Genomic DNA, 8,926 nt, shown 5'->3' on the forward strand with positions numbered 1-8,926 from the left:
AGGCAGCTCGCCGCCACGCTGCAGCCCAAGAGGCAATAACTGCCGCAGCTCAGTACGACCCCGGTTACAACTATGGATATCCGCCAGGCCATCCGTGGCAATAAACCAACTTAGGCCAAAAGCCTAAGGGCCAGTTCTTTTCCTGGCTTTTTTGGGCTTCCAGAATAAACTGCCCCCTACCTAGCTTATTCTAGAAGCCAAACCAATTTTTTTCTTTTAGAAGCCTACTAGTCAAGTCTTAACTATTAGGCTTCTAAAAAAATAATTTTGGTCGGGCTTCTAGAATAAGCTGGTTAGGGGGTAGCTTATTTGAGCTTATTCTAGAAGCTAGCAAAAGAACTGGCCCTAAGCTTGGGGGAGTATGTATCTCTCACCGGCATTACATTTATGTTCACACACTCATTGCTAAATGTCGGTGCTCATACTTTTTCACTGTAATATCCATGCTAGTTTATTTTCATTTTCTTGCTTTCTTCTTGTGTGTTTAAAAAACCTTAAGAAAACCAAAAAATTAGTGTAGCTTTTAGTTAGTTTACTTTTCTTGCTGTAATAATAATTAAAAAGAAAACCCAAAAAAAGATTTCCTGATCTTCTTTTTGCTTGTTGGGAGCTTTCCCGTGTAAATAGTTTTATTTCTTTTCTTTTCTTTGGGGGTCGATAGGAGAAGACCATAATTAAATTGTTGAAGTGGCTCTTGTATGCATTATTGTTGATTTAACCAAGAGCCCATATTGCCTTGTCTTCTCCTGTTTATTGAATGCTCGCAGATTCCAGCTTAGTCCAATGCACGTGCACTCTTATTATTTTCACATTGTTCGGTCGTGCAAGTGAAAGGCAATTATGACGATATATGATGGACTGACTGAGATGAGAGAAGCTGGTATGAACTCGACCTCTCTTGTTTTTGTAAATATGATGAGTTCATCATTCCTGATTCAGCCTATTATGAATAAACATGTTTGCAATAACAATTAGAGATCATAGTTGCTTATGCCATGCTTGATTAGCTATGAGTTATAATGGTTTACCTTGCTTGCCAACATGCTATTAAAATGGTTGTGATGTGATATAGTGGGGTGGTATCCTCCTTTGAATGATTTAAGTGACTCGACTTGGCACATGTTCACACATGTAGTTGAAACAAATCAACATAGCCTTCACGATATTTATGTTCATGGTGGATTGTATCCTACTCATGCTCGTACTCAATGTCTATTAATTTTAATGCATGTTCATGACTGTTGTCGCTCTCTAGTTGGTCGCTTCCCAGTCTTTTGCTAGCCTTCACTTGTACTAAGCAGGAATACTGCTTGTGCATCCAATCCCTTAAACCCCAAAGTTATTCCATATGAGTCCACTATACCTTCCTATATGCGGTATCTACCTGCCGTTCCAAGTAAATTTGTATGTGCCAAACTCTAAACCTTCAAATGAAATTCTGTTTTGTATGCTCGAATAGCTCATGTATCAACTAGGGCTGTCCATATCTTCCATGCTAGGCGGGTTATTCTCAAGAGGAGTGGACTCCGCTCCTCACTCACGAGAAAATGGCTGGTCACCGGGATGCCCAGTCCCATGCTTTATGCAAACTAAATCAAAATAATTGCAAACAAAACTCCCCCTGGGACTGTTGCTAGTTGGAGGCACTCGTTGTTTCGAGCAAGCCATGGATTGATACTTGTTGGTGGAGGGGGAGTATAAACTTTACCATTCTGTTTGGGAACCACCTATAATGTGTGTAGCATGAAAGATATCGCCATCTCTTGGTTGTTATGTTGACAATGAAAGTATGCCGCTCAAAATATTATTTATCTCTATTTCAAAATCGAGCTCTGGCACCTCTACAAATCCCTGCTTCCCTCTGCGAAGGGCCTATCTATTTACTTTCCTGTTGAGTCATCACCCTCTTGTTAAAAAGCACTAGCTGGAGAGCACTACTGTCATATTGCATCCATTACTATTAATTTATATTGGGTATGACTATGATTGGATCTCTTTTACCATGAATTACAATGTCTAGTCAGACCTTGATCTTTAAAGGTGCTCTGCATTTATGTTTTGCGGTCTCAGAAAGGGCTAGCGAGATACCATCTTATCATATCATATCATGATTGTTTTGAGAAAGTGTTGTCATCCGAGATTTATTATTATGGCTCGTTAGTTGATTGTGCCATTGATATGAGTAAACATGAGACTTAAGAGTTATTGCAAATGTGGTTAGTCATAATCTTTGCTGAAAACTTGAATGCTGGCTTTACATATTTACAACAACAAGAGCAAACAGAGTTTGTAAAAGTTTTTCTTTATCACTTTCAGTTTATCTACTGAATTGCTTGAGGACAAGCAAAGGTTTAAGCTTGGGGGAGTTGATACGTCTCTGTCGTATCTACTTTTCCAAACACTTTTGCCCTTGATTTGGACTCTAACTTGCATGATTTGAATGGAACTAACCCGGACTGACGCTGTTTTCAGCAGACTTCCCATGGTGTTATTTATGTGCAGAAACAAAAGTTCTCGGAATGACCTGAAACTCCACGGAACATCTATTTGGAAAATAAGAAAAATACCGGAAGAAAAATCCAAGTCAGGAGGCCCACACCCTGTCCAAGAGGGTGGAGGGCGCGCCTGCCCCCTAGGGCGCGCCCCCTACCTCGTGGGCCCCCTGACGCGCCACCGACCTCAACTCCAACTCCATATATTCACTTTCGGGGAGAAAAAAATCAAGGAGAAGGATTCATCGCATTTTACGATACGGAGCCACCGCCAAGCCCTAAAACCTTTCGGGAGGGCTGATCTGGAGTCCGTTCGGGGCTCCGGAGAGGGGAATTCATCGCCGTCGTCATCATCAACCATCCTCCATCACCAATTTCGTGATGCTCACCACCGTGCGTGAGTAATTCCATCGTAGGCTTGCTGGACGGTGATCGGTTGGATGAGATCTATCATGTAATCGAGTTAGTTTTGTTAGGGTTTGATCCCTAGTATCCACTATGTTCTGAGATTGATGTTGCTATGACTTTGCTATGCTTAATGCTTGTCACTAGGGCCCGAGTGCCATGATTTCAGATCTGAACCTATTATGTTTTCATTGAATATATGTTAGTTCTTGATCCTATCTTGCAAGTCTATACTCACCTACTATGTGTTATGATCCGGCAACCCCGAAGTGACAATAATCGGGACCACTCCCGGTGATGACCATAGTTTGAGCAGTTCATGTATTCACTATGTGCTAATGCTTTGTTCCGGTACTCTATTAAAAGGAGGCCTTAATATCCCTTAGTTTCCATTAGGACCCCGCTGCCACGGGAGGGTAGGACAAAAGATGTCATGCAAGTTCTTTTCCATAAGCACGTATGACTATATTCGGAATACATGCCTACATTACATTGGTGAATTGGAGCTAGTTCTGTGTCACCCTATGTTATGATTGTTACATGATGAACCACATCTGGCATAATTCTCCATCACCGATCCAATGCCTACGAGCTTTCTATATATTGTTCTCCGCTTATTTACTTTTCCGTTGCTATTGTTACAATCACTACAAAACACCAAAAATATTACTTTTGCTACCGTTACTTTTGTTACCGTTACCACTACTATCATATTACTTTGCTACTAAATACTTTCTTGTAGATATTAAGTTATCCAGGCGTGGTTGAATTGACAACTCAACTGCTAATACTTGAGAATATTCTTTGGCTCCCCTTATGTCGAATCAATAAATTTGGGTTGAATACTCTACCCTCGAAAACTGTTGCGATCCCCTATACTTGTGGGTTATCAGGCGCTCTCGCCATCCATTTCGAGTATGACGACACCTGCACTCTATTCTTCAAGGTCTTCGATGAGGAAGGCCGCCGGCTGGGGTGCTGCTCGGGAGGAAGCCGCCGGGAGGGCGCGGCACCTGGCACCAGCCTCGTCGACAGTCCCTCCAGTAGCAGCGATGGCGCCTGGGAGTCCAGTAGTTCTCCTGATCCTGACGAGACTCCGGAGACGAGTGACGACAGCTACGTGTCCCCGAGCTCCTGTCGTGTCCGGAGTGCAGCAGCAGCGTCCGCTCGTCGTCGCCGCTGATCTGGATGGGGTTGGCGTCGGCCTCCGGTGGCCCACTGTGGGTGATGGCGTCGGCGGCGACGCCCGTAGATATAGCTTCTGATAGTCTTCTCCTTTTGTTCCCTGCGAGGAATTGAGACGAACCCCACGGGGGTGTGTAAAGAGTCTGTAGTGCCTTTTGTGTCAATATCATCCTTATTATGAAATCCTATGATTGCACGTCTTGCATCGGCTTGGTCCCCCCCTTTCCAACCTTGCGGCAGCTTGGCGCTCTATGCTGACAGGTCCCAGTCCCCAGGCAGGCCTCAACCATCGCTGGTATGCCATGTCGCGATACCGTGGTCAAGGCCACGAGGTGAGCGGCCCGAGGTCCGGTGAGAGCTCCCGAGGCACGATGCTCAAGAGGTCCCCTTTAGCGTGCAAACAACTCCCTGAAGGTAGGAAAGGTAGGGGACATCGCCGCTGCAAGGCCGCTGGGGCTAGGGATTCTGTGTCACAGTGTCGGGCTGGCTCGAATGCGTGACTTATCTTTAGCGATCCTGGGTCGAGTCCTCGCACCGCACCCGGCTTGCGTGTCGGTGATGACGCCACCATGTCAGGATTACGTCTGATCCTTCCTCCTCTCGCGCCCCCCTAAGTGCTCTGCGTTCTCGGGTCCCAACCCTCGAGCATGACTCAGCCGCCGCTGGTATGCCAGGTCGTGATGCCGTGGTCAAGGCCAGGGGGTGAGGGCTGGAGAGTCAGTAAGAGCTTTAGAGGCGTGATGCTCAGGAGCCCCCCTTTCACGCGCAAGCGGGTCACACGAGAGAAGGAACGAGCTGGCGAGGCCACCAGTAGCTGGCGCTCCAAAGGTTCCTGTGAGTGAGTTGGAGAGGGAATATAGCCTGTGATCACACTGGTTACCCATCTGTCAATTGTTCCACAAGGAGACTGAGGCACTGAGGATCTGATGAGGTGACTGATACGTCTCCAACGTATCTATAATTTTTTATTTTTCCATGCTATTATATTATCTGTTTTGGATGTTTAATGGGCTTTATTATACACTTTTATACTATTTTTGGGACTGACCTACTAACCAAAGGCCCAGTGCAAATTGTTGTTTTTCTGCCTATTTCAGTGTTTCGCAGAAAAGGAATATCAAACGGAATCCAAACGGAATGAAACCTTCGGGGGAGTTATTTTTGGAACAAACGTGATCCAGGAGACTTGGAGTGGACGTCAAGGAAGCAACGAGGTGGACATGAGGCAGGGAAGCGCGCCCAGGGGGGTAGGCGCGCCCCCACCCTCGTGGGCCCCTCGTGGCTCCACCGACCTACTTCTTTCGCCTATATATACTCATATACCCCGAAAACATCCGAGAGCACCACGAAACCCTATTTCCACCGCCGCATCCTTCTGTACCCGTGAGATCCCATCTTGGGGCCTTTTCCGGTGCTCTGCCGGAGGGGGAATCGATCACGGAGGGCTTCTACATCAACACCATGGCCTCTCCGATGATGTGTGAGTAGTTTACCACAGACCTTCGGGTCCATAGTTATTAGCTAGATGGCTTCTTCTCTCTCTTTGGATCTCAATACAAAGTTCTCCTCGATTCTCTTGGAGATCTATTGGATGTAATTCTTTTTGCGGTGTGTTTGTCAAGATCCGGTGAATTGTGGGTTTATGATCAAGATTATCTATGAACAATATTTGGTTCTTCTCTAAATTCTTATATGTATGATTTGTTATCTTTGCAAGTCTCGTCAAATTATCAGTTTGGTTTGGCCTACTAGATTGATCTTTCTTGCAATGGGAGAAGTGTTTAGCTTTGGGTTCAATCTTGCGGTGTCCTTTCCCAGTGACAGCAGGGGCAGCAAGGCACGTATTGTATTGTTGCCATCGAGGATAAAAATAATGGGTTTATATCATATTGCTTGAGTTTATCCCTCTCTATCATGTCATCTTGCCTAATGCGTTACTCTATTCTTATGAACTTAATACTCTAGATGCATGCTGGATAGAGGTCGATGTGTGGAGTAATAGTAGCAGATGCAGAATCGTTTCGGTCTACTTGTCGCGGACGTGATGCCTATATACATGATCATGCCTAGATATTCTCATAACTATGCACTTTTCTATCAATTGCTCGACAGTAATTTGTTCACCCACGGTAGATTATGCTATCTCGAGAGAAGCCACTAGTGAAACCTATGGCCCCCGGGTCTATTTTCCATCATATAAGTTTCCGATCTATTTTATTTTGCAATCTTTACTTTCCAATCTATATCATAAAAATACCAAAATTATTTACCTTATTATCTCTATCAGATCTCACTTTTCCAAGTGGACGTGAAGGGATTGACAACCCCTTTATCGCGTTGGTTGCAAGGTTCTTATTTGTTTGTGTAGGTACGAGGGAATTTGAGTGTATCCTCCTACTGGATTGATACCTTGGTTCTCAAAAACTAAGGGAAATACTTACGCTACTTTGCTGCATCACCCTTTCCTCTTCAAAGGAAAACCAACGCATGCTCAAGAGGTAGCAGTGACGTGCATGGAGCGGTCCGCGAGCCAGAGCTCGATCTCTCAGGTTTATTAGCGTTGTAGGGATGTACCCGAGCACAAACGTCGTGCCGATACATGGAGTTCTCGTCGTGGGGTAAACAGGAGACTGGTTAGCAGCACGGGGTGCCGTGAGACACAATCAAGCAAGTGAATCATAGGGCATTCATGTAAAGGGCTAAGCTAGTTCGAATAGATGCAAGAACGATACATGCCACTGGGACGGACCCGAGCAGCCTGGAGATGATGCACCCCGAGGGGCGCCCCCGATAGAGTAAGCTAAAGGTGCAAAAAGATATGCGCCGCAGGGACAGGCCCGTGCGGCCTGGGTGATGCCGCCCGAGGGGCGCTCCTAGCTGAGTAAACCGGAAAATATCACCTGGTACCGTTGTCGAAGGAGTGTTGAAGTAGTTGAAGACGCGCGCTGAAGGAGTCGCTTCTCACGAGCCACCAAGGCCTTGAGCCTTAGGGGGCTCCGGGGGCTCGGGTGGTTCTTGGAGGACCATCGTCATCTCCGCGAGGATTGCGTGATGCCTGGTGTCCTGAGCCGCCAGGACGCTTCGCAAGTGGCACTAGAAGGTGGCAGCCATGTTCGGCAAGCCAAATGTCATGTGAACATAGCTGTGAGGCGGACCCTCGCACCGACCAACGCGCGAAGGCCAGAATCGCTCTTGAGATGCGGCCCTGTTGAGCCCTGGAATGTCAACGCAGATGCGCGGCCCGTCATCCTCGCCGGGATGGGGAGCTGCGCCGGGTGGTGGGCGGCGGTCACCGCACATGGTACTTGCTTCTTGAAGCTCCTGGGTTGCCTTGATGATGAACTCTTGAGCACCCTGCGCTCCTCGCCCGGTGCCCTCCTGAGGGAAACGTGCAGCGAAGCACGCCTCCACATGCTGCCCGAGCGCCTCCCTCGTGATGTTGGCCAGGTCTGAGGCCCTCCAGAAGAGAGCCCCCGAGCATGCCCGAGGAGGGCGCCAGGCGCGCCTTCCTATGCGAGGGAGGGAGGCGCCCCAGCTGCAGGCGCAGATCCTGAGGTGGTGCCGCTGGAAACGACGCTCTCTTGAGGCCCTGGGTGGAGTAGCTGCTTCTTCTTCTTGGGGATGGCCTCAGGAGGGTACAGGGCGCCTTCGTCGTCGGGTTCTTCGATCGTTGCGGCCTGGAAAGCGCGCTCAAGGGAGCACACCGCATCTCTTTCTTCACAGGGGACCGTGATGACGCCGCCGCTCCCTGGCATCTTGAGGACGTTGTAGCCATGATGGGTTACTGCCATGAACTTAGCCAATACAGGATACCCAAGGATGGCCTTGTACGGTAGACGGATGTGGGCGACGTCGAAGTCAATGAGCTCGGTGCGGTAGTTGTTACGCTGGTCAAAGGTGACAGGGAGGCGGACCTGCCCTATCAGGGTGGTGGAGCCGTCGGTCACTCCTAAGAAAGGCTTGGTAAGCTGTAGCTAATCGTATGGCACTTGGAGGCTATCGAATGTCTTGACGGACAGGACATTGAGCCCTGTGCCGCTATCGATGAGGGTCTTGGTGACTTGAACGTTGCTGATGACAAGTGAGCAGAGCATCGGGAGGGCGCCGGCCGTTTCTGCGCACTTGAGCTGGTCTGATGAGCTGAAGGTGATGGCGCACTAGGACCACCTGAGCAGGCGAGTAGCCGTGAGCTGGGGAAGGGCCGCATTCACCTCACGAGCAAACTGCTTGAAGATACACTGAGAGGCTGGGGCTTGCGCGCCACCCAAGATGCAGGCGATGGCACGAGGCTCCTGGAAGCCCCCAGCCCCTCCGTCCTGATGATGGTCGTCGTTCCTCCTTGGTGGTGGTGGCAGCGGAGGGAGACCGGCGTTGCCCTGAGGTCGGTCCTCAAGAGGCTGGTCCCTCCAGGCGCCCTCACAAGGCTGGTCCTGCCAGCGGTCCTGAGCTCCGCCCAATATGCGTTGGGACGCTGGGGCCTGAGCTCCGCCCAATATGCAGGCGATAGCGCGCGGTTCCTGGAAGCCCTGGGCTCCTTCGTCCTGATGGTGGTCATCGTTCCTTCTTGGTGGTGGCGGCAGAAGAGGAAGACCAGCATTGCCCTGAGGGCGGTCCTCGCGAGGTTGATCCCTCCAGGCTTCCTCATGAGGCTGATCCTGCCAGCAGTCCTTGTGAGGCCGGTCGCGCCACTCCTGGCGGGGGCCGCGGTCGTCCCAGCGTCCTCCCCTTCATCCTCCTCCTCGGTCGTAGCCCCGGTCGTTGCACTCGGGGCGTCGACTGAAGCGTCCATCTTGAATGGCCCTGAGCTCTTGACAGTCATTGGTGTTGTGGATGTGTACGTTGTG

The sequence above is a fragment of the Aegilops tauschii genome, chromosome 4 (genome assembly GCF_002575655.3).
Source record: "Aegilops tauschii subsp. strangulata cultivar AL8/78 chromosome 4, Aet v6.0, whole genome shotgun sequence".
NCBI lineage: Eukaryota > Viridiplantae > Streptophyta > Magnoliopsida > Poales > Poaceae > Aegilops > Aegilops tauschii.